This window comes from Eschrichtius robustus, chromosome 13 (genome assembly GCF_028021215.1).
Source record: "Eschrichtius robustus isolate mEscRob2 chromosome 13, mEscRob2.pri, whole genome shotgun sequence".
NCBI classification, from domain to species: domain Eukaryota; kingdom Metazoa; phylum Chordata; class Mammalia; order Artiodactyla; family Eschrichtiidae; genus Eschrichtius; species Eschrichtius robustus.
The window spans coordinates 21,954,000-21,981,766 of NC_090836.1; the positions used below are offsets into that span (position 1 = coordinate 21,954,000).

Genomic DNA, 27,767 nt, shown 5'->3' on the forward strand with positions numbered 1-27,767 from the left:
AAATTAGTCCTTTGTTTCTTATAAGAAAAACAGTAGCTGTCTATAATTAAGGACCATATGTTTTCATTTAAACCTGAAAAATCTAAATTTATAACTTCTTAATAAAAAAATTCCAGCTTTGGCTAACACCCCCTTTTTAAAAAAATTTCATCACATAACTGGCACAATTTTAGTTTGGCTAGTTTCTGCCCAGTTTTCTGCAAATATTCAAAAGCAGCAGTAACATTTCCTTTCTTAATGCAAAGGACTCGGTCAAGGTCTTTCATCAAATCATTGAATCTATTTATCCAAATGTATCTGTCCAGATTCTGGTGTCTAAACACATTTGAATCTAAGCCACTCAGAGATCTGACATGTTTTATGTTTGCATATCAGATTATTCTGCTGTGCTGTTAAAAGTACATCTTCAGTGAAATGAAATTGGATGGTTTCTAATCTTCTATGTTCAAACTTTTTATGTTTTAGAATTCTCCAAGGAAACTGGTATCATTTTCAATGGTAGTGCATTTCATGGCTTATAGGCCTCAAAATCTGGAGTTCTTTCTTAATGATTTCTGCAGTAATGACTGAGGCCTTTTGCTGTCATGTACACATGACAGTTGGTTTGGGGATGGGAGAGAGAACAAATCACAACAGGTAAAAACAAATTGAAAGAGAAATACTAGCAATGTTGTTAGAAGCAGAAACTTTCTAATTTTCTGTTGTTATTGAGCCGAAAGTGATATGAACTAATGAAAGCAACAAATCTCAGTGCGGCATAAATATGGGGACTAAAAATATAAAAGGGGAAAAATAAGAAGTCCTTCTAATGAGGTTGCAATATGATGAGATATCATCATTTTCAAAAGAAGCTGAACTTCCAAAGAAACACACAGCAGTCCCACCACTGGTGTTCTCATGGGAAGTTGTTTTGGGAAAGAAGGAAAAGGAAAACTGGCAATATTCTAGCAATGTGAGGCTCCTGTGTTATGTACTCAGGAGATTTAACTGAACAGAAGGATGACAGAGTAGACGTTTTCATATCTACCTTTATTAGCTTAAGAAATTTAACATTTAGATTCACTATCCATGTTTATGTGTTATTTTCACCATGTTATTATAAATATAAATATATGAGAGATACATTCTCCGAGATGTACACCAAACTCTTAATGGTGACTATTTCTGAAGAGTGACGTCGTGCGGAATGGGATTGGGGAGGACTTTCACTTTTTAATTTGTATGATTCTGCAGTTTAATTTTTTACGTGTGTGTATTTTACACAATAAAATGTATAGCTGTTTCCTTTGTAATTCATAAGCAGAAACTATGATATACCCTATGTTTTAACCCAACCTGTCCTGGCCATCCATGCTAAGAATTAATTTATTCTGAGCTAGACCCTTGTGGTAAGTTTAATAACTAAAACCTCTTAGCTTTAGTTATGTAGTGAGTTTTTCTCTATCACAAATACTTTTAAAGTGAAATTCTAACGTCATATGAACAGGTAATATTGTTTCTAATGTTACTGCCTTTTTTTAGGAATAAAAATGCAGCACACCACTTGACTCAATCACTGCCTGCCAGGGGATACATGATCACAACTCAGGGTTTACCAGTTTCCCCAGGAGCATGCCATGGGCAGGGAAACTTGGGGACTTCTTTTGCTTTCCACGTTTGCACTTCCCAGTGGACACAAGTGATGGAAAATACATGTAAGTGGGCACAGAGCCTAAAGGACTCACAACTGACACTACTCAAGGTACAGCATGAGCCAAGGGTTAGAGTTGCCATGACCAGCCACTTCTATCTTGGCACCCCCATCTAAATCCTATCACCCCTCAAAAAATCATCATCAACGTATCTTCCATTTTGGTGCCAGCCATACTGGTAGTCATTTCATATGCATGTCATATACATTGTGTCTAAAAACAGGACTTCCCTGGCGGTCCAGTGGTTAGGACACTGCTTTCACTGTGGAGGGCCTGGGTTCAATCCTTGGTCTGGGAAATAAGACTCCCACAAGCTGCGGGGCAGGGCCAAAAAAAAAACGTAATTCACCAAACTCTCATCCTTCACAAAATGTTGCAGATTAGATTCTCCAGGAAACAGACCCTAAAACAGAAAGCTGTGCACTGGATGTTACAAGGTGTGTTCTTGGGGTCAATATTTGTACAGATGTTAAGGAATTAGGTAGGATTGGGCAGAGGGAGCAATTGGGCTGCAATGAAGTCCCAACAGAGCCTCACCCAGTCCTACGGGGGAGCTCTGCAGCTGGGATGGCCCTGCCAAGCTGTCCGGAGTTGAAGCAAGGTCCCCCTTGGAAACCAGTGTTTAGATGCAGGCAGGGGCAGCACCTTGGGTAAAGTGGCTCTTTTCAGCCCAGTGCAGTGACCAGAGAGGGACGTTCACTCAGCTGCGAGAAGTCAGCATCATACTGCCAGCAGCAGGAGGCGGGAGTGCTTCCATCCTGAAGGGTGGAAGGGAGCAGTGCTCACAGCGACCAGCGAACTAAATACGTCAGCCTCTTTCTACAACAGAATGTTGGAACGTACCTGTAAGACTGAGAAGTTGGCACTTATTAACTGAGATTTATTCTGTCTGGCTCATTTGTACACTCTTAATGGGCCACCATGCATAAATATTCTCTAGTTCATTCATTAATTCATTTAATTTCATTCAATTAAAAAACTGTAGGTTGAGTACCTACAGTATGCAAAGCACTGCTTAGCTCTGGTGATAGAAGAATGAACAAGGCAAAGTGCAGAAGAATGATAATCACGTTATGAAGTATTTATTGAGTTTTTACCTTGAGGCAGGCTCTGTGCATCTCATTTAATTTTCTAACAACTTTGTAAAATTAAATTCTATTTTCATCTCCATTTTGCTAGTTGGGGAGACTCAGAATTGGAGGGGTTTAGTAACTTTTCCAAGGTCACTCAGCTAATAAGGTGTGGAACAGGGTTTGAGCCCAAAGAGAGTAATTCCAGAACTGGAGCCCCTAGCCTTTCCATGAGGGAAAAGTAACATAGAAAGACTATGTCAGTGTAAAGTGATAAGCGCTGAATGGTAACAGAGGAAGACAATCTCGGTATAAAGTGGTAAGAGCTGAGGAAGAGTGTTAAGCAAGAATGTGCAGGAAAGAGCAGTCCAGCCTGGAGAGCTGGGGTGATGATTAGGATCATCAGAGCGAATAAGGGTTAAAGAGCTTTCCAGGCAGATGGACCACCACAAACAAGACAAGGACTTAAGGTAGAATTACAAGTAGTTCAAGGTTACTAGAGCATAAAAATGCAAAGCGGGGAGCGGCAGTAGGTGAAATGGAGGTGGAAATGGGGCCAGGTCAAGGTGAGTCGGCTGTGCCCTGCTCAAGAATGTCTACTTAGGGACTTCCATGGTGGTCCGGTGGTTAAGACTCCACGCTTCCACTGCAAGGGGCACCGATGGGGGAACGAAGATCCCGCATGTCCACGGCGCGGCCAAAAAACAAAACAAAACAAAAAAAAAGAATGTCTGCTTAATCCTAGAGGACAGAAAGCTATTCAAAGGTTTAAAATAAGGAAGAACAAGGTGGGATTTGTGTTTCAAAAGATCTCTCTACTTAGTGGAGGACGTAGGGTGCGGTGCCATACTGAAGATGGTGAATTAGCTGTGGGGGGAGGGAGGAGAGAGAGAGCACCGATGGCTGGAAGCTGACCGGGTCCTTGGTGGTGTTGTTGACTCACACAAGAAATCAGAAGGAGCCTTCGGTGGGGAGAGGGAGGGTTGCACTGCGATGAGGAAAGGCTAGAGGGCAGATGTTTAATTCAGGTTAGCACTGTGTTTAAGGAGGTTACGGAACATACAAATATATATGTCCAGTGGGCAGCTGGATATTCAAATTGGAAGTGCAGATGAGAGATGGGGGCCGGATGTAGTTGAGAGACCTATTAGAGTGTAAGTGGTAGTTAAAACTGCAGAGCTAAAATGACACTGTGGAGGTTTTCTACACTGAGAGCAGAAGATAAGGACAGTAGTAGACTAAGGACCAAACCTTCGAGAAGGGCAAGAGGAGGAGAGTTTACAAAGGAGGTGAAAGGGTTTGAGAGGGCAGAGGACTGCCCAGTGTCAGAAAGAAAGAGAGAGAGCGCGCTTTCCAACAAAGAGAGTAGTTCCAGTGTCAAAGGCATGTGATAAATCAGTTACGTCAAGTACTGGAAAGTGTTTATGGGGCTTGGCAATATGCCAGCATTGCTGACTTTTCCAAGAGCACTTCTTGGAAGTGGAGACGGTAGGAATCGAGTACCCTGAGGTGGAAAGGTGAATAGGAAGTAAAAGGGGAGAGCTACATGGCATTGACAATTCGTTCAAGAAGGTTGAGGGAAATGAGTGCAAGATGGGAGCTACAGGGAACCCAGTGTAAGAGGGTTCTTGCTTTTCTGTTTTGTTTTGGTTTTTTTTTTTTTAACATTTCCTAGCTATCTAATATATGTCAGACACTAGGAAGATAATTTTATCTTGAGATCTGGTTCCTGCCTTCAAGTTACTCATAATCCAGTGCAGGAGACAGAAACATGAATAGCCACAGAAAAATGTGATGAGAGTGGTGATAGCAGTGTGATGGAAGAACCAGGGGAAGAGGGGGGAGAAAGCCCCTGTCTCTGCTTAGAGGTCAGGAAGCAGGTGAATCAGCAAAAGAGCAGCAGATCATCAGCAGAAAGTGGAACAGCTGTGGGACAGCACGGCGCAGTGTAAAAGATGGGAACGTTTGCTGAAATGAATGTTCCGTGTGACTGAGTGCAGGAGAACGGTAGAGGCAAGAGATGACACTAGGAAGGTAAGACTGAGTTCCATTTACCGAGGGCTTTGTTTGCCGCATTAAAGAATTTAACCCTTTTCTAAGTAATGGGGGAGCTGACTGAAGGGCTTTAAGCAGACCAAGTACTATGAACACTAGTGTTTTACAAGACCCTGAGAGAAAAGAGGGTGGCTTGGAGGAAGCAACTCTGGAGTTAGGAAGACAAGTTATGAGACCACTGCCGTTTATGCTGGGGGAGTGACTAATGTAGCCAGCACGGAAGTGAAGAGGAGGGACAGATTTGAAGGAAAATAAGAGATAGAATGCACAAAATATGATTATACTTATGTGGGGTGTCAGAAAAGGAACAGTAAACGATCCTTCCAGATTTCTGAATTGGTGGCTGGATAGATGTAGAACCTATAACGAGAAAGTTTTAACGTTTATAAAATATAATGAGTTTGATCCTGAGATGCCCATGTGATAGCCAAGAGCACAAATATCCAAGTAGCCACATTATAATGTTGAATTAAAATAAAAGGATAGGCAATTATCTGTAAGCTATGGTTGCAACCACATACACCATGTGGAACTGAGACATGAGTTGTGCAGATGGTGGAAACGTGAGGATTCTCCCCCTCTATTTTCTAAAATGTAATTATATTATTTTTACAGCAAAAAGAAAGTCCATCTGTGCTTGGCACAGCTAAGAAATATATAAAGCACATTCAATAGATATGATTCTATTCCACGGGAGCCTATAAATCTTTTCTACTCTAATGACCCTCACCTCAGTGTACTTTGGAAACCAGGCCCTGAAGCTTTTCCCTCACTCACTGGAACAGCTAAGCCTCTGGAATCTTAAATCCTGTGTTCCACCCTCAGACCACAGCTGCCTATCTTTCTAGCTCCTTCATGCCTATCATTCCCATGATACTTGCTTTTCAACTTCATCAAAAGCTCCAGTTCCTTACAACCTCAACTTGACATCTCCAAATCTTTGACTCCTCTTTTCCAACTAGGATGACTGATATAACTCCTTTTTATATTTCCTTGTCTAAATTCCAAAGCCTTGCTCATTCTCCCCCACCCCCAGATGCATTATATTGGGAGGACATCTAATCTTATAGACATACTAAGATATTAAACCCCAATCAGGAGGCAACTTTGACCACTACTTACGGCAGAGATTGGTAATTGCCTATCCCATATCCTTCTTCCTTCCTATTAGAATCCAATTTTCTTCAGCATGACAATGTGCATAGCCAAAGATTACACTTCTCAGATTCCCTTACAAATAGAGGTAACCAATGAGATATATGCAGTAGTCATCTGGGTAGGGGTCCCAGAAAGATCTTTAAAGGGAGCTGACTCATCTGGGAGGTCTGCTTCCTTTTGTCCTTTCCCCTTTCTTCCCTCTTCATTACTGAGATATAATGGCTGGAACTTCAGCAGCAATTTTACAACCATGAGGAAACCTTTAAAAAGTCTCTGCATGCTAAAGATAGTGGGACAGAAACATAGAAGGAGCCTGAGGGCATTGACAATATTGGATAGTTACTATATAGCCCTGGACTTCCTGCTTGCAGAGTTTTGTTTGTTTGTTTTATGTCAAAGAAAATAAACACCTATCTTTTAAAGGTCACTATTATCAAGTAATTGTTACTAATGATTCGACAATTCCTAATAGACACACTACTTCATTCATTCATTCATTCATTCATTCATTGACTACCATGCATTTGCTGACTGCCTGTTCTGACTTCAGCATTATTTGAGAAGTTTGGGTAAAAACAGAAAAAAGTATAAGAATAGTCTTAGAGTATAAGTAAATCCCTATTTCTTCTGTTTAAGGGAAGACAGACATATCTTAAAAATCAAGATGAACTTCATGGCAATCTAGATTTTTCAAACACACTAAAAACAATAAGCACTGTGCATTATCAAAGATGGCAGAAGGGAGAAGTGGGACATAGTGATTGAGAAAGAAGGTGATGAGGCTTGCACTGAACCTGAAAGAAAGGAGAAGGAGGGGGTGGTGGGGTAAGGTCAAACCATTCCTTCTCAGGCTGGAAGGAAAATCATGAGCAATGGATCAGGAAGGAAAACATAAAGCATAATTTCAGGAGGTACTAAGAACTACAGTCTGGCTGGACTCATTCCGCTGTGAGCCCTCAGGTAAAACGGCCATCCTCTCTGTTCTGGAGCTTTCCCCCTTGCAAAACCACATGTTTATAACATGCTTAGAGGTTGTTGGGTGAACTTGGTACAACACTGTCCGTGGCACAGGGTTTTTATTACTGTACAGCACTTACCTTTCTTCATAAGGTTGCTATAAGATTAACAACTTTACACGGGATTAACATTTCACAGACCTTCATGTCTTCATGTCCTAAGTTGTCTGCTAATGCCTATGGGGTTTCTGCTAAACGAAATCGCTCTTCAAGGTGTACTTTGTGGGGTCCTCCCTGGTATGGCCTCCTTTGCTCAGTGCGTGTGCCTTACTATGTTTCTGTCCTGTTGCGCTGTATTGGCTAATGTATCATGTTGTCACTAAAGGTTTTGTTGTAATCTTTTACCAAACAATGTCATAAGCAGAATACACTCATCTTTCTATGGTCACAGTTCAGAAAGCTACACTGCTATTTAGTCACTTAAGTGACCTGTAGGCAATGTTTAACCATCTGTGTACCACTGATATAAGACAGTACAAAAACTGACTACAGTAAAAACGAATACATTTCTATTTCCTCCTTTTCTCTCCAGTACGGATCCTAACTTGTCTCTAAGTCTTTCGTTAACTGACCCTGCTCCTCAATTCTTTCTTTTCTCGTGACTCAGTTCTTCTCTCTTCAAGTCTTTAATAATATTAAATGGCATTTTTCAGATTTCTTCTACAGCCATTTAGTATTTCAGCATAAGGCTAATCTTTCAGTAACTCAATGCCTTGAGTAAAGGCCTTAACCTGCACAAACACTTAACCTGCTTCAATTTGACAATCTGACTTCATTTTCTAAAACCTGGTACTGTTTAAGACAAAAGTATCATGGGCTGTGTGCTGGGCATGCCAGAGACCAAACTTACTTAACCTGTGGAAGAAACATCTTTGGGGAGGCTCTTGGGAGATGGGAGAACACAGATCTTCATCCATCCTGGCTCCAAGATAAGGACCGATGTGCCCTCATACTGACCTTTTTTTTTGCTCCTGACCTGGGAGCAAGTGGCAAAGATTAGGGTCCTCCTCTCTAACTGGAAGGCACTAAAGCCGATCTTATTTACCTTGAGGAGCAATCATTTAGGTAATGGCATTCTTTTCAGATGTCCCCCATGAAAAACCAGCAGGAAGGGTCTTAAGTTCTTGGATAAGTTTACCAGCTTCAATGTTAGATATGATGGAAAAATCCTGTGGACAACATTTAAAGGCAAACCCTTTTGAGTTTGGATTACAACATTATTCAATTGTATTCTGCATATTCCTATCCAAGTTCCTGCTGCAGATGAAAAGTTAACTATTCTTTTGTAATGGAAGCCCATACCATCTGTGAGAGGAAAATTCAACACCTTCTACCAGGAAGATTAGAGGCTGTTTCTAGCAAGGCAAAAACCAGTTATTAAAGTTTTCTGGTTAAAGACTGTGTGTGTTACTGGGGATGTGTAAGCCATTAGCTCCTGCCATCGCACACAGGATACATAAAGTGCACTGTAGAAGGTGGGCAGGAGTCTAAGTACAGCCCTATTTCTCCACCCCTAAATTCATCTTCTTGCCTTTCGTCTTGCTAACATCTACCCCAAGACACCCCAAATGAGGCACAAGGAACTTCAAACCCCTTTTCACAGAGAGGCAATGTGAATTCAGGATCTGCCCAAAGTGCTTCTATCACCTACTGGCTGTGGACCATGAGCAAGTCACATAAACTCTTTGAGCAGCAATTTCTCATTCTACAAAACAGTGTGATTAATACCTACTGTGCAGGTTATTGGGATATTCAGCAATAATATACATAAAGTATCTGGCACATAGGCAGCTTTCAGTACATGATAAACATTGCTGTAAATATATAACAAATCTCCATGTTTTCCCCAAAATACATACACACACACACACACACACACACACAAACACACACACAACAAGGGTGGGGAGAGAAGAGAAGGGGAGAGAAGGGGGCAATAATTCTACGCTGTTGAGAAAGGAGAAGCCTATAGAAACATATTTTTGTTATTTTATCATTTCAACATTTCAGGTTTAGTATAGAATTTACCTGAGCTATGGATTTTACACTGAGTCGGCTTCCATCCGGAGGGATATATTACTTTAATTTCCCAGAGAGTAGGCGAGAAATTTTCTTCAAGGGAGAGGGAGTGGGAGAGATTGCCCATCCGTCATAACCTCCCAGAGACTGACAAGTCTGAGTCCACCCGACCTCGTTTTGCAAGAGCTTTGGTAATCCACCCACAGAATGGAAAGAAGTGGGAGGGGGAGATAACATTCTCTCCCTTGTTCCTCGTTCCTGCTTACCACCCCCCGACCATATATACACATCGTTCTCCATAACACTATCTGCCTTTCCAAGGCAGATGAACACTGCAGGGAAACAGCAGGGAACTCCTTTCTCAAAGTACTACGGCCAACACCTGCCATTTTGCCATGACTGCTGAAGGTCTATAGTGATTGCAGATCCCCCTGCAGGCTGGGCCTCTCATTCCCTCCGCTGCTGGGACAGTTGCCTGCTGGCTGCTTCACACTCCACTCCCTCCCCAGGAACGGCTCTCAACCAAAAGGAGCTGCCTTGCTCTCCTCGGGCAGCCTGCACCCCGTGACCACTTGCGGTAGGATACTAAGGCCCTGCACTGTTGCCTCAGTTCAGGAAGGGGATCTCAGCTCTAGAACTTCACACGGGGTCTGCTGGGGCCTCTGCTGCAACTGCATCACCGTCCAAGTCTGCCCCCTCCGAGTGGATGCTGACTCTTCCCTGTTCCCTCACTCCCTGATAGGTGTTCCTAGGAGCTCTCGCCAATTAACTCCCTGCACGCATACGTCCATCTCGGAGCCTATGTAAGAAAATCAAGCTACAATGATTTTGTAGACTGTCCATGTCCTTTGACGATGAAGGACAGAATCTGGTAGGACCATCCCGCCGGTGAGGCTCCTGACAATCCACGTGCACAGCTGCTCAGCGAGAACCCAGAGGGAGCAGGGGGGTGCGTGCTCAGAGTACCTGCCCACCAAAGGCTGACTGGAAACCTGCATTTACCACAGACGCAGCCTGGGTGGGGGAAGATAAGCACCTGGTTCTAGAGCCAACTGCCTGGGTAGAATCCCACCTCTTTGCCACTTGCTTGGGCATATGACCTTGAGCAAATTCCTTAATCTCTGTGAAATTTGAATATATAATAGTACCTATAAGTTGAATATATAATACTATCTACCTCATACAAATATATTTAATATTTATATTATATCATACATATATATATGAATCAAATAGCACCTACCTTATAAGGCTGTTTAAGAGGATTAACTGAGCCAACATGTGTAAAGAGCTTAAATTAGTCCCGGCACACGGTATATATTCAGTAAATGCTAGCTGTCATAAAACATTTGGATAGTCCATGTGTATATCTTTATTTAGGAACACCTAGGTTACCAGAGCACTTGCACATTTTTAACTCCATCCTTCAAGAAAGTAAATTTCTTGAGAGCCAAGATAATGTATTTAATGATTAAATAAATACTTATCCACACATTCATACATTTATACACACCTATGTATATGTAAATGCACATGTTTATATGTAGAGTATGTGTATGTGTCAAGCTACCTAAAACTCTATTTGTTTTATGTTTATAAGAATCTGAGATTGTAATGACCTTGGGCAGAGTAGCTAGAAAGGACAAAAGTACAGCTCCATTGAGCTCTCCAGGGGTCCACACTCTCCCCTGGGGCTCTGATCCCTCACTTTGAGAAGGCTTCTCTCTAGCAAATAAAGGAATACATTAGAAGACAGGACCCTAGATCTTGGCCTGAACTGCTCAGGCCCATATCTAAAGATGTACCATGGAGACAAAGGGTTATTCTGCTTATTTGGTGCCTGGAATTGTGATGGTTAATAACCGTTTTGATTTGTAGGGTAGTAACTCTGACAGGTTATACTCATGAAAAGCTTGAAACAGAGATGATAATACCTGTGGGTGTCAAAATGTAATCTTTCTTAAGTTCACTTAAAGCACCCCGAGGTCAACAAGTTGGTGGGTGACACTGAGTTAACAGAAAGTTCTTTAGCCAAACAGTTTCTAAAAACATCAATCCATTCTAAAAACAGGGAATCCCTATTACACATAGCATGCCTATTTGTTGCTATTTTTTAACCATTTAGGGAGACATTACAGTAACAGCATAAAAATTCTAAGTTGGAGAAGACGCAGAAGGTATGTAGTTTAACCTCCTTCAGAAGTGAAAAAAAAACAAGACTTGGAAAGATTACATGACTTGTCCAAGGTCACACAGAATTTTTTTAATGTTTTATGAATTCTGAATATCAAGCAAAAACCAGATAATTAAATACTTAACCACTTGTGTGTATCTTTTTTTTAAAAATCAGTTTTATTTATTTATTTATTTATTGTTATGTTGGGTCTTTGTTGCTGCGCGCCGGCTTCCTCTAGTTGTGGAGAGCGGGGCCTACTCTTCGTTGTGGTGCACAGGCTTCTCATTGCGGTGGCTTCTCTTGTTGCAGAGCACGGGCTCTAGGCATGTGGGATTCAGTAGCTGCAGCACGCAGGCTCAGTAGTTGTGGCTCGTGGGCTCTAGAGCGCAGGCTCAGTAGTTGTGGCACACAGGCTTAGTTGCTCTGCGGCATGTGGGATCTCCCCGGACCAGGGCTCGAACCTGTGTCCCCTGCAATGGCAGGCAGATTCTTAACCACTGCACCACCAGGGAAGTCCCCACTTGTGTGTATCTTAAGTGATGCAATTGAAGGCAGGGCTAAAAAGAGTCCAAGGGGAATCTGAGCTTACATCAGTGCTGTAGGATGCAAAAGAGAAGCCCACTCTGGCTCTTGAGACAATGATTGGACACCTGCCCAGGGTTCTACACTGTGTGCTTCTGGACCACATGTGCATAGAAAGCAGAGGGCAATGATCAACTGCCATTCATTGTCCAAACAATTCAGAATCCATCCAGAGGCTAGCTGAAAACTGGCTTAAGAAATAACAATGCCATGAGCATTGTTATCAAATACAAGAAACAATAACAATAATGAACATTAGTAGGGTGTTTTACAGATTACAAAGTATTTTCAAACACAGCCCTTTCCATCTTCATAATGGAAAGCCACCAGATGAGTAGCCTTGCTGTTGTTATTATTACTACTACCTCCAAACCAGGAGACTCAGGTTGGTGGAGAGAACTTCTCCTGTCACTCATCTGAGCCAGGACTCACGTGCAGTTGTCACTCCAAGCCCTGGGCACACTCCCCGAGTCAAAGATGCTGATCCTCAACAGTTTGATGCTCTCTGCTGAGCTCTTGCATCACACACAGTTGAGTATGTAAGGTAAAAAGTGGACTCAAGAGATATGAGCCACTTACTCCATACAGAAGATTACCTCTCTGCCCAGAACAAGGACACTCACTCAGTATCAAAAGTGTGTGTGAAGGACCAAATCTCTGATTCTTTAGAGACTACCTGATTTAAGCCGTTGAACTGGAATGCATTCAGCATGTACCTACGGAACTTTTGTACTCTTATACTTAATAAGTTCAGCCTTTGTTTCCTATGAGACCAAAACCACTCAGACTCTTTCCTCAAGAACTTTTCTGAACTAAGTATCACACAGACTTCTTCAGTATGTGAAGATGAAGGGATTCGGAGTAACGGGTAGGGCAACTGAATAATGATCCTCTTAGAATTGTGAGCAGGAAAATGGAAGAATTTTGTCACCTGTAATTGCTTTCATGATTGAATCTCCTTGTGCCCTACCTTACCCCATGAACATTCACTATTTTTACTGCATGACCTAAGCACAGATGTATCTGAGAAAGCAGCCATGACCGTGATTTTCAAGTATGTTTTTAAAAAAACCTCACAAATGTGCAGGCTGCTGAAAAAAGAGCTGAAAGGAAGATTGTTATGTTCACCTAAATGTTGCACTGAGGTGTATGAGGACTAAACCAAAGAAAAATGATGGCTATCATATTCCACAAGGGAAATGTGGGTTAAATATTCTTTGTTTAATATTCTACTTAAGTTTTCTTGAACAGGTAAAGCCTTTTTCACTTCTTAAACTGCATTACTAGAGCCTACAGGGAGGCTCAAACCTAAATTTGTTAATAGAATATACTCAGAGCTTAAATGGGTGTATATGATTTGGGGAAGCATGTATTTGGTTACTGCTAGATGGATCTCACATTTGCTCCAATTTGATTTGCCAGAGGCTATTCTTAAGTTGTGCTACTTATTAGTTATTCTGATCTCTAGGGTGCCCATTTATGGAATGCTGGAGGGGAGCATAACATTAGGAGCAGATTTTTCTTAGAGCAAAGTGGGAAATCTGCATGAACTTTTTAAACATAACTTTGAATGCACTCCAATCTGGAACACATAATTATTTCACGCTGACTGAAATCAAGAAGTAAATATGTGACTATACTCACAGATGTAATTACAAATTACAACCTGTGCCTCATCTTTGCCATCTACTCAAAGATACTCTGCTGGATTTCTTAAAATGATGACTCCTTTTCTCTGTAATTTAATGGAATTTTGAGTATAATGTAACACTCTGCCATTTCTAGGCAATTTATGATGCCTGGCGACATTGGTTAGAAGTTGAGGAACATTTCTAATGACACAAAAATATTTTCACAAGCACACACAAACATTTTTTTCTCTCCTATTTATTTAATTGTCCTTTTAAAACCAGGAGAATAGCAATAGTCTACAGTAACTCCTGGATTCCTTTTCAGAAGTGTGACTAAATACTGAAACTCATCATTTGATAAATACAGTTTGAATTATTTTTCCATAAATGTATGATAACCTATGTTTGTCAGAAAGAAACCCATTTGCCACTTTCCTGTCCATTAACTCAGCCTCTGAGATATTGCTTCAGATTTTCCCTTTGTAGCTGGCATCTTTCCACCTAGAAAAATATCATATCATTTGTGAATTTGAAGTTTTCACTCATTTATAAAAATTTTAAATAAAGCCAATTCTAGTCCTGATCCCAGGTAATCCTACTAATTGTAATTCTATTTATTTAGAAAATACTTATTTATGCTTTTGTTTTAGGTCTCCAAACTAGTCATTTATCCATGACAGAATTTGTTCTTCAATCCTTTGATAACTTTTTAAAAGAAAAGCCTTCCTCAAAAAGTTTGCCCTGACCAAATGCTTGCTTGTCTCCTTACAGGAAAATAAACCTTTCCCCCAATAAATTATGTTTCTTGTCATTTAATGAATCTCTACTTAATCTTGGCTTCCAACTGCATTCCAGGTATAGAAATAAAGCATTCTAGGCTGTAGTTTCTATTTCAGTAACCCTTCCAATGAATGGAGGCCATTCTGGAAATCCATCAAGAATGTCCTAGCATCGCACTACAACTGGGAAACCTTTTCTTACCTTTTCTCCATGTACACTAATCCTTACATTTTAACACCCAAATTAACTTTTGTCTCCTCTGTGAAGTTTTCTGTGATTCATTCTATTCCTATTTGAGAAGTAACTCATCCTGCTTGCATGAGCAAAACCAAGTATATTTGAGAATCAGTGACTAGAAACACTTTATCCTCAGAGTCCCGAGGGATAGAAAACTGGTTAGATGGGCTCATAGAGACATTTTAAGGTGAGTAAGCGGAATAGTAGGAGAGTTTTTGTTGAACAGCTTTGACCACTTCATTGCACAGTGGCTTTGGAGTCAAACAAATCTAGGATGGACGCAGCTAAATGAATACAAATTTATTACTTCTATTGATATAAGGCTATTCATGTACTCTATTTCTTCTTGAGTGAGGTTTGCTGGTTTGCACCTCTTCAGGAATTTGTCAATTTTATGTGTTGTTTATAATATACCCTCATCATCCTTTAAATGTTGGGGCTGATAAAAAACAAAATTAAGGATAGACTCATTGAATGTGTAAGAAATAAAATTTAATTTGTTGGATTTGTAGTGAGGTTCCCTTTTTCATTTGTAATATTGCTCATTAGTGTTTTCTCTCTCTTTTTTTTTTTTCCTATTCTGTCTGGATAAAGTTTTGTCAAGTTTATTAATCTTTTCAAATAACCAGTTTTTAATTTAACTGATTTTTTCCTATTGTTTTTCTGTTTACTCTTTCATTGATTTCTGCTCTGATCTTCGTTATTACCTTCCTTCTGCTTATTTTGAGTTAAATTTGCTTCTCTTTTCCTAGTTTTATTGAGATCCTTGTTTTGAGAAATTTCTTCTTATCTAATATAAGCATTTAATGTTATAAATTTGTTTCTAAAACTGCTTTGACTTCATCCCACAAGTTTTTATATATACATTGTATTTTCATTTTCATTCTGTTCAAAACAGTTTCTAAATTTTCTTGTGATTTCTTCTTTTACCCATAGATTTAGAATGTGTCATTTGGGGATATTTGGGGATTTTCCAGATAACTTTGTAATTGATGTGTTGTTTAATTCCTGCTCTCCATCTGGTCCTGAGTTTGAAGTTGTGACTTTATCTCCTCTCTAGGCTATGATGATGAGTCCCTAGTACTATTTGACCCCTGAAATGTGTCCTCCAGCTTTATGCCCCACCCTTTTGCCCTTCAGTAGTCCCCGTGGGGCTCATCTGGATGTGTCTGACTCCTCATCTTCTACATGATGTGATAGAGGAATCACAAGCAATGATAAATTTCATAGGAAGTCAAATGTGGATCAATTAAAAGACTACCAAAGTGCATTAAGGGTTTGGAAAAGATTAGACAAATATACAGACTGAATTTCTCAAGAAATACTCATTAACTGAGGAATAGGGCACTGAAAATGTATAATGGGGTTTTACTCAAACTTGAGATTTAACAGAGTTGATAAGATCAAGGTACAAAGGGCTTTCAATCGTTAGTAAGACCCTTCTTTGACATAACTCCACAATTCTGTCAAAATCATCTTCCCATTTTTTCCATTTGCTTCTTAGTACAGATATCAAATGATTGGTGTGAATTAGATACTCTATTTGATACCAGAGTCACAACAGAGAATATTATCAGGTTCAGGAAAGGTGTAACCCTCATTCTTCATCAATGATTATAATCACAGCTGACATTGGCAATTCCTCTAACATCCAGATAATATCAACTTATTATTTACAATTATAGCTATACAATACAACCTAACCTATTTCCCAACTTTTTAAAACTTAAATTCATGTTACTAATGTTTCAGGTGTGAGAATTATAACAAGGAGAAGGTTTTTTTTTTTTAATTACAAAGAGTTCTTATTTTTTAGAGATACATACTGAAATATCTGCCCATAAAATATTTTTATAAAAATATAAATTTGGAACTACCCTGGTGGCACAGTGGTTAAGAATCCACCTGCCAATGCAGGAGAGACAGGTTCAATCCCTTGTCCAGGAAGATCCCACATGCCGTGGAGCAACTAAGCCTGTGCACCACAACTACTGAGCCTGCGCTCTAGGGCCCGTGAGCCACAATTACTGAGCCCGTGTGCCACAACTACTGAAGCCCACATGCCTAGAGCCCGTGCTCCACAACAAGGGAAGCCACCGCAATGAGAAGCCCGCGCACCTCAACGAAGAGTAGCCCCCGCCCACCGCAACTAGAGAAACCCCGCGCACAGCAACAAAGACCCAACGCAGCCAAAAATAAGTAAATAAAAATAAATAAATCTATAAAAATATATATATATAAAGTTAAGTACTTCTTTATTGAAAGAGAATATACCTGAAAATTTTTTCAATTACTCTCAAATGAAGAGTATGTGATAGAATTTTAATATATCAGTACATGTGGAAAAATAGCTCAAACATATAGGATCTCATGTCTATATCCTCTCCATATAAAGTCTTCAGACAGACATCTCAGACAATGATGTACAAACAAACCAATTCATAAAACCAACTCCTCATAACTTGAGGAAAGTCATAATTGATCTCCATGGAAGCCAGGCCCTATAAAGTATACTCTTTTTATGGCATCTGGAGCAAATCACCAACAAGCAAGGGATATGTTTAAACAGGCAATTTTAAAAACTTGAGGATGTCACTTAATTTGATTACAGACAAAGCTGGGGCCTACCTTAGGTTGGCCCCCCTCAGTGTTTCCTAACTCATGATTCCCCTTTTAAGACGGCCTGAAAAAAGGAAAAATCGACCAGACCTGATTAATAAGTTGTGTCTACATGCACAAATGAAAAGGGTAACTTCTGAGCTGAATTTTGTCTCTCTCTACTCAAAAAGCACAGGGTCCTTACTCATTTGTAAAAGTAATATTTATTTCTATTACTGTGTATTTATTAATATAAATACATCACCAACTGTATTTTTAGAGTTTAAACCAGCATAGTTCAAACACTATGAAGGTGCCAGGCATTTCCATCAATACTTTTGTGGTCATTGATTTTTTTAAATCAGCAACTTAGTTTCTGATGCTGCTGAAGGTGACCAATATAATTTGCTTTTTTGGATTAATGCTACGACACTATCTGGTATCACTAACTGAAAAAGGATTGATTACACTATGTTAAACGTTTTTGGATGTAAGTTTTTTTTAATGTTTTATAATCACAAAATATGTCCTAGAGATAAAAAATCAGATTCCATTTTATAATCAACATGCCTTGGGACACGTGGCTGAACCAGAAAAAGGATAAGGCAAAGCAGAAGGAAAAAAGAAAACAAATGGAAGGCTAACATTGAGGTTTTATCTCTCAGGAAGGACAAAAACCAGTCCTATAATCAAAACTTGTGGTTATTTATTATCAACATGGCAGAGAGACTGAATTTAAAAAAATCTGTCCACACTCTGTGTGCTGCTGCTCTGAGGAAAAATAAATATATCCTGGGTTGACACCAAGAATACTGGGTTTACTATTAGTAATGTTCTCACTAAGGTGCCTCAATCAACCCTTCTGCAGTCTAAAAAAATATAAATATATCCTGGGTTGACACCAAGAATACTGGGTTTACCATTAGTAATGTTCTCACTAAGGTGTCTCAATCAACCCTTTTGCAGTCTAAAAAAATATAAATATATCCTGGGTTGACACCAAGAATACTGGGTTTACCATTAGTAATGTTCTCACTAAGGTGCCTCAATCAACCCTTCTGCAGTCTAAAAAATGTAAATAAATGTTGGATGACGGATTGTGAATTGATCAGGAGCTTTGATGTCATGTTTAGCATTTGGGTTTTTGTTTTGTTTTGTTTTGTTTTGTTTGTTTGTTTGGTCCTGTTCTGCAACTCTTAACGGCTAGAATTCCATTTCAATCACAACAGGAACTAAAGATTTCTGAACACTATACAGTCCCAGTTTTTAAAATGAAGCCTGAAATATCACTTAGAACAATGGCTGGGGAAGAAAACAACCATAAAGTTTGTTTTGTTTGACAGTGACTGACAATGATATTATTGTCCACACATGTATGTCTGTAAATACTGTTGTGCATCATGCAGCTCTTTCCCCTGGAGTATAATCCAGCCCTGGAAATAGTAGATCAACCCGTCACCATGGATACTGAAAAATCTGGCCAAGTGACCTAAAATGTAGATTGTGAGTAAAATTGTGTTGGTATCTGTTGCTGCAACTGATGTCAGTGCTCTTTCTCATTAGGAAGAGTAGCCCTGAAAAGGGGCCCAGTGTTTCCGGAGATTCCCATCCCCATGGGTCCTGCTCTCATCCTTTACCTGCCTTGGCTCCACAGGTTCTGCTGTTCACCCACACATGAATCCAATGGTACCACTGCTAGTGCCAACTATTTGTCTCTGAGATACTCACATCTGGCCTCTAAAGATTTATTAGTTTCTTTATCTCAACCAAGTGTGAACAATCTCTTTTACATTTGTTTTGGCTGAAACAAAATGCATGATCCAGAAAACTAAGAGGAAAACAATGAATTTAAAAACAAACTTCAATTCGAGTTCTTGTTCTACCTCTAACTCACTACAGACCTTAAGTAGTTACCTGACTTTTCATTATTCATTCAACCAACATTTGCTGAGGGCTTACTGTGCCAGATATGCTTAGGCAACAGGTATGCAAAGAAAAATGGGAAACAATTCTTGTTCTCAAGGAGCTCGCAATGAAAAAGAGAAGACTGACACACACGCCAGTGTTCACAATGCTGGGTGAGACAGATCATGATAGGAGGAAACAGAGGAGAAAGGGTCATCTCACCAGACTGGGAAGGTCACGATGGGCTTCCAAGAGGAGTAGAGTCTGAAGAGAGGCCTGAAGGATGAGTGAGAGAATTCCAGTCCACGGGAGAAGGAGAGGAGAGGAGGGTGCAGAAGGAGGAAAGGGTGAAATGATAATGGACTTGGAAAGGAGAAAATGTTATCCTGGCACACTACTTGACCCAGCATGAAAAAGTGTCATAATAATATAAATGCCTTTAGTTAGCTTTTAAAGCCAAACTGTAGATAAAAGTATTGTCGATGGTTTCAAAAACAGTTAATAACATTTCAGTGTTAACACTATTTAACCATATAAAAGAAAATTATTACATTTACCTTATGACCTAGTTATTCCACTGCTGGGTATTTACTGGAGAGGACTGAAAATGTATGTCCTCACAGAGACTAAGATAAAGATGTTCTTAGCAGCTTTATTCATATTGGCCCAAACTGGAAACAACTCAAATGTCTATTAACAGTGCAATGAATAAACAAAGTGTGTATATTTATACAATGCAATACTTTTCAGCAGTTAAAAAAAATGCAGCAACATGGATGAATCTCACAGACGTTATACTAAGAGGAAAGAAGCCAGACACACACACACACAAAATCCACTGTGATTTTATTTATGTAATTTCTAGAAGAGGAAAATCTATTCCATAATGGAAAAGGTCAGATAAACTGTTGCCTCTGGAAGGGGCAGAGGACTGACTAGGAAGGAGCACAGGGGTCATTTCTCAGGTGATGAAAATGCTAGAGATGTGGGTTACACAGGTGTAGGCACTGATTAAAACTCATTGAATTGCACAGGTAAGACTTATGGCTTTCACTGTATGTTTTTGATATAAAAAATGAGAACAAACACTAATTAGTAATTTTGCTTTTTTTCAGCGGTATAAATTAGCCATTCTGAGGCTACCTCCTGTATATTCCAGGCTTGAGCAAAATTCTGGGCTTCTGAAAATAATGGGAGCCAGATTTTTCATTGTTGAGGAATGGGATAACCAACACAGAAAGTAAGAAGACTCTGCTGTGCAATACAGCAGCTATTAGCCACATATGGCTCCTGAACCCTTGAAATGTGGCTAGACCAAATTGAAGATGTGCTGTAAGCATCAAATATACACTAGCTTAGGAAGAACTTACTACAAGGGGGAAAAAAGTACAATATCTCACTAATAACGTCTTATTTGATTATATGTTGAAATGGTAAAAATTAGGATACATTGTGTTAAACAAATACATTATTAAAATAGATTTAAATTGTTTCTTTACTTTTTTAAACATGGCAACTAGAAAGTTTATAATTACATATGTGGCTCACATTTGTACCCATTGCACAGTACTAAACTATAATGTAGCTTGTGGTGTTGGACTGGAATTGCAGCTATCATATTCCAATATGTGAACTCATAGTTTGATCTATCTATCTATCTATCTATCTATCTATCTATCTATCTATCTATCTATCTACCTATCTTTTTTCCTCTGAAAGGGCCTGGAAATAATGCCATACGAGTAGAAATGAGCACACTTAGCACTCGTCTTGGTATCATTCTCTATCAAAACGAAATATAGCTGCTTGGAGAAATGGCTGATTTCAGGGTTGGGGCAGAGAAAGTACAAGATGAGCTTGGAATATCATACTTCACAAAAAAGTAAAGGATTTTTCAAAAAATAATGGGGTATGTAAAAATGACACAGAAGGACTACTGGGGCTTCCCCTAGCCAAATCTAGGATAATTTGAGCATCAAAATAAATGATGATAGTAATGGATCATAACCTATTTAATAAAATAAGAATATGTGAGTCCCTATCCAAATAAATAAATAAATAAGAAGGGACAGTGCTTCCTTATAGTAGAATATCAACTAATAAAGAAAAACAATCATGGAGACAGAAGATCAACAATGGATACTAAAACTAGTTGGGTAAAAGTTTTATGAGAAATAACGTTATTTACCTATTTTCAAAGTGTCTCCCATATATTAATTTCAAAGAAAAAAATATACATTTAGTTTAGAAGAATAATTTTTCAAAAAGACTCATGCACCCCAATGTTCACTGCAGCACTATTTACAATAGCCAGGATGTGGAAGGAACCTAAATGCCCATCGACAGACGAATGGATAAAGAAGATGTGGTACATATATACAAAGGAGTATTAGCCATAAAAAGGAACAAAATTGGGTCACTTGTAGAGACACGGATGTCATACAGAGTGAAGTTAAGTCAGAAAGAGAAAAAAAAAATCATATATTAACGCATATATGTGGAATCTAGAAAAATGGTACAGCTGAACTGCTTTGCAAGGCAGAAATAGAGACACAGATGTAGGGAACAAACGTATGGCCACCAAGGGGGGGAAAGTGGAGGGGGCGTGGTGGGATGAATTGGGAGATTGGGATTGACATATATACACTAATATGTATAAAATAGATAACTAATAAGAACCTGCTGTATAAAAAATAAATAAATAAAATTCAAATAAAAAAGAATAATTTTTGAACTTTACAATTGAAAAAATTATCAAGATAAACCCAGAATTAATTATACAATCTTGCTGCCTTTGAGTTTTTTAATATCACTGAGAGATTAAAACTATCCCCCCACCCCAAATCTGATGAAGGAAAATTAACCTTATCTAAGTGTGGTTTATGAATCACCCTTAGAGTCATCTGAATTCTTTTTACAAAATCTTTATAAGATATAAGAGGCAGAAAGCCTTCAAGCCTTCATATCCCAAGGAACATGGCAGCAGTGGGTGCAACTAAAAATATTATTTACAGAACTAATTAGCAAATTTAATCAGGAAACAAGTGAGAATAAGAATACATAAAATTACAACGTAATTTTTCATAGATATACTTCTTATTGTCATTTTTTAAAATGATATAATTTTAAGTAGTGTCAGAAATCTTTTGTAAACCTTGCACTGACACTTCTAAAAAATACTTCATGTAATTTTGAAAACAATAATGATTATAAAGTTAAAAAAATTTTATAGTGACAGGTCAAAAAATAGGAAATTACCTATAAAATTAGATATTCTATTTTTGTTTTTTTTTGGTCACACAGCGTGGCTTGTGGGATCTTAGTTCCCTGACCAGGGATTGAACCTGAACCTGGGCCCCAGGTTTTGCCACAAAGGCATGAAACTAGAAATCAACTACAAGAAAAAAACTGCAAAAAAACACCAACATATGGAGTCTAAACAATATACTACTAAACAACCAATGGGTCACTGACAAAATCAAGAGGAAACAAAAAATCCTGGAGGAAAATGAAAATGGAAACACAATGATCCAAAATCTACGGGGTGCAGCAAAAGCAGTTTTAAGAGGGAAGTTTGCAGCAATACAAGCATACTTCAGGACGTAAGAAAAATAGCAAATAAACAATCTAAACTTAAACCTAAAGGAATTAGAAAAAGGAGAACAAACAAAACCCAAAGTTAGAAGAAGGAAAGAAATCATAAAGAGCAGAAACAAGTGAAATAGAGACTAAGATAGGGCCCAAATAGATAAAATCAGAAATGAAAGAGAAGTTACAACTGACACCAGAGAGATACATAGGCTCATAAAAGATTATTATGAACAACTATATGGTAATAAAATGGACAACCTAGAAGAAATGGATTAATTCCTGGAAACATACAATCTCACAAGACTGACTTAGGAAAAAATAGAAAATATGAACAGCATCATAAGAGATTACTATGAACAATTATATGCCAATAAAACAGACAACCTAAAAGAAATGAAGAAATTCCTTGTAGCATACAATATCCCAAGACTGACTTAAGAAAAAATGGAAAATATGAGTAGACCAATTACCAGTAATGAAACTGAATCAGTGATTAAAAAAAACAAAAACAAAAAAACTCCCAACAAAAATGTTCAGGTCCAGATGGCCTTGCAGGTGAATTTACCAAGCATTTAAAGATGAGTTCATACCTATCCTTCTCAAACTACTTCAAAAAAAAAAAAAAAATTGAAGAGGAAGGACTGTTTCCAAACTCATTCTATGAGGCCAGAATCACCCTGATACCAAAACAAATACACCACACAAAAAAAGAAAGAAAATTACAAGCCAATAGCACTGATGAATACAGAAGCAAAAATCCTCAACAAAATACTAGGAAAGTGAATTCAGCAGTACATTAAAATGATCATACACCATGATCAAGTGGGATTTATCCACAAATCAATATCCACAAATCAATCTATGTGATACACCACATTAACAAATTGAAGAATAAAAATCATATGATTATCTCAATAGATGAAGAAAAAGCTTTGGACAAAATTCAACATCAATTTTATGATAAAAACTCTCAACAATGTAGGCATACAAGGAACATACCTCAACATAACAGAGGTCATATATGACAAACCCACTGCCAACATCATACTCAATGACGAAAAGCTGAAATCATTTCCTCTAAGATCAGGAATAAGACAAGGATGCCCACTCTCACCACTTTTACTCAACATAGTATTGGAAGTCCTAGCCACAGCAATCAGACAAGAAAAAGCAATAAAATGAATCCAAATTGGAAAGGAGGAAGTAAAACTGTCACTGTTTACAGATGACATGATCCTATATATAGAAAATTCTAAAGATGGTACCCCAAAACTAGTAGAACTCATCAATAAATTCAGTAAAGTTGCAGGATACAAAATTAATATACAGAAATCTGTGGCATTTCTATACACTAATAATGAAATATTGGAAAGAGAAATTAAGAAAACAATCTCATTTACAATTGCATCAAAAAGAATAAAATTCCTAGGAGTAAATCTAACCACTGAGGTAAAAGACTTGTACTCTGAAAACTATCAGACATTGATGAAAGAAACTGAAGAGGATACAAACAAATGGAAAGATACACTGTGCTCATGGATTGGAAGAATTAATATTGTTAAAGTGACTATACTACCCTATGTTATCTACAGACTCAACGCAATCCCAATGGCATTTTTCACAGAACTAGAACAAACAATTCTAAAATTCGTGTGGAAACACAAAAGACTTCTAATAGCCAAAGCGACCTTGAGAAAGAACAATGCTGGAGGTATCACAATCCCTGGTTTCAAACTACACTACAAAGTTACAATAATCAAAACAGTATGGTACTGGCAGAAAAACAGACACGTAGATCAATGGAAGAGAAGAGAGACCCCAGAAATAAACTGAAGTTCATATGGTCAATTAATCTACAACAAAGGAGGCAACAATATACAACTGGGAAAAGACAGACTCTTAAATAAATGTTGTTGGGAAAACGGGACAGCTACATGCAAAAGCATCAAACTGGGCTACTTTTCACACCATATACAAAAATAAACTCAAGATGGATTAAAGACTTAAATGTAAGACCTGAAACCATAAAAGTCCTTTTAAAAAAAAACCATAGTCAGTAATATCTTTGACATTGGATTTAGCAATGTATTTTTTTTATCTGTCTCCTCAGGCAAGCAAAACAAAAGCAAAAATAAACAAATGGGACAATATCAAACTAAAAGCTTTCGCTTAGTGAAAGTAATCACCAATAAAATGAAAAGGCAGCCTACTGAGTGTAAGAAGATACTTGCAACTGATATATGTGATAATGGGTAGTACCTGAAATACACAAAGAATCCATACAACTCAATATCAAACAAACCAGCAACCTGATTCAAAAATGGGCAGAGGACCTGACTAGACATTTTTCCAAAGGAGATATGCAAATGGCCAACAGACATATGAAAAGATGCTCAACGTCTCAAATCATCAGGGAAATGCAAGTCAAAACCACAATGAGATACCATCTCACACCTGTCAGAATGGCTATCATCCAAAAAAGACAACAAATAACAAGTGTTGGCGAAGATATGGTGGAAAAGGAATCCTGTGCACTGTAAATTGATGCAGCCACTATGGAAAACAGTATGCAGTTTCCTCAACAAATTAAAAATAAAACTACCATATGATCCAGAAATTTCACTTCTGGGTATTTTCCCAAAGAAAACAAAAACAGTAATTCCAAAAGATATATGCACCCCAATGTTCATTGCAGCATCATTTAAAATAGCCAAGATATGGAAGCAACCTAAGTGTCCATGGATGGATGAATGGATAAAGAAGATGTGATACATACACACACACACACACACACACAATGCAATATTACTCAGCCATTAAAAATGAAATCTTGCCATTTGTGACAACATGGATGACTCTAGAGGGCATTTTACTAAGTGAAATAAATCAGACAGGAAAAGAAAAAAACTGTCTGATCTCATTTATATGTGGATGCTAAAAAACAAAACAAACAAACAAAGCAAAATGAAAACAGACTCATAGATACAGAGAACAGATGTATGGTTGCTAGAGCAGAGGCAGGTGGAGGGTTGGGTGAAACAGGTGAAGGGAATTAACAGTATAAATCTCTAGTTATAAAATGAATAACCCACAGGGATATAATATACAGCATAAGGAATATTATCAATAATATTGTAGTAACTTTGAATGGGGACAGACGGTACTTGACTTACCGTGGTGTTCATTTTGTAATGTATATGCAAATGTCAAATTACAATGTAGTATACCTGAAACTAACACAATATTTTACATCAACTATATTTAAATTTTTAAAAGATAACTTCTTTTCAAAAAATTTTAGTTGCTTACAACAGAGGGCCTACAGAATCTGTATCAAAATGAAATACAAAAACTTACCATGTTAGACGTGTGGCAGGTTCGGGCATGAAGAGGAAGCTGCTTGCTTTCCAGAGTTCTCTGAAAAAGCAAAACAATGTCCATGATATCTAGTAGTTGACTCCAAGGGAACTTAAAAAGACAAAAGGAAGCTTCTTTATGAAAGGGTTAAGTGCTATCATCAGGAATGCGGGTAGGAGTACAGGAATAAAATTTGAATAAATAAATAAATGGCAAGAAAAACTGGCAGAGACTATGCATCTTTGAACTTCAAATTAATGTTTGTCATAAGCTTCAAAAGAGTCCTAAATTCTTCACTGTCCAAAACCTCTTGGCCATCACTAAAACACTTCATGAGGACGGTGAAGTAATATATTTCACAGGTTCTGTAACCCTTAGAAGACCAAGAAAGAACAAACCATCCTGATCTTTAGGTAAATATGGCATCATCTGCAAGGAGAACATAATCAGATTTATTTGATTGTCAAACCCTTCAGAGCTGCAAATAATTTACTGTGTTATATTAAATTTATTTTCTGCATATTTTGAAAAGAAGAAAATAGTACACTGGCGTGTGTGTGTGTTTGTGCTTCTGTGTCTATGTGGAAAATAGCAAGGTTGGCTAAAGAAAGAAGAGCATAAAAGACTTTTTTTGCAAAATCAACTGAAGGTATCTACAGTGACTACTTTAAAAGTATGACCATCTTTAAAAAAATTTTTTAACAGTTTAAAACATTATGAAAGAGAAAGAAAATTCAGACCAAGGGAAAAAGAGATAATGTAAGCATGCCAACTCTGAGAATTGTCAGAGTTGCCATGGTTATTTCAAATCTGCTTTGAGCTTCCTAGCAGCCAGGACAATGGGCTCACTAAATTACAAAGCTTTGTTACTGGAATAAGGAAATATTCTAGTTGCTCAGAAAAAGAAAGGCTTTCCTTGATTTTAAATTCCAAAGGTATTTCTCATGTGAAGAAAAAGAATACGGTATAATATAGTATATACTAACTTCAGTTGGATTTTTATTGCTAACATCAAATGATTGCTTAAAGCACTGCTGCTTAGTGAAGGCATTTCTGGGAGGGCTAAGGAATCCCCACTAAGCATACATCCCTCCCATGCTCTAGAAATACCACTGTTCTCTGGAGAACACATTAGGATCTTCATGGTACACCTAAGTGAATATATTTTTCCACTTGATTGTATCCTGTCATATAAACATTATCAATAGAATCAACTGCCACAAAATTCATTGATTAGTTTTTTAGATGAACACAGGAACTAAGGCTCTGAAAGTTGGAAAGGATTTTAGAGAGCTCTTGGTCCAATAATAAATTATAGCAGCTAATGTCACAAAAGGCATCTCTGACAATCAGTATAGGAACTTGGCATGCACGCTGTCATGGACAGTTGGATCATGCTCTCACAAGACCATCTACTCCACTGCTGTAGAGAGTTGTTTTATTATGTTATGCTGAAAACTACTGGGCTGTAATTTCCACCCGCTTTTTTTTTTTTTTTTTTTTAATTAATTAATTTATTTTTGGCTGTGTTGGGTCTTCGTTTTTGTGCGAGGGCTTTCTCTAGCCGCGGCAAGCGGGGGCCACTCTTCATCGCGGTGCGCGGGCCTCTCAGTATCGCAGCCTCTCTTGTTGCGGAGCACAGGCTCCAGACGCGCAGGCTCAGCAGTTTTGGCTCACGGGCCCAGTTGCTCCGCGGCACGTGGGATCCTCCCAGACCAGGGCTCGAACCCGCGTCCCCCGCATTAGCAGGCAGATTCTCAACCACTGCGCCACCAGGGAAGCCCTCCACCCGCTTTTAAAGTCTGTCCTCCAGATCAACTGAGCAGCTCTCAAGTATCAGAAGACACTTTTGCTTTACCACTTCTGTCTTACCTTCCCTAAGCTAAACATCTTCAGTTTAT

General features: G+C 38.5%; 1 protein-coding gene across 1 annotated transcript in view; it reads right to left on the reverse strand.

The window, feature by feature from the left end:
- Positions 1-27,767, reverse strand: part of LMNTD1 (lamin tail domain containing 1) — a 445,486-nt gene that overhangs the window by 395,799 nt on the left and 21,920 nt on the right. Inside the window, exon 4 of the mRNA XM_068560487.1 lies at positions 25,867-25,926. The gene's annotated coding sequence lies outside the window, so the exon portion shown is untranslated. The remainder of the gene's footprint in view (positions 1-25,866; positions 25,927-27,767) is intronic.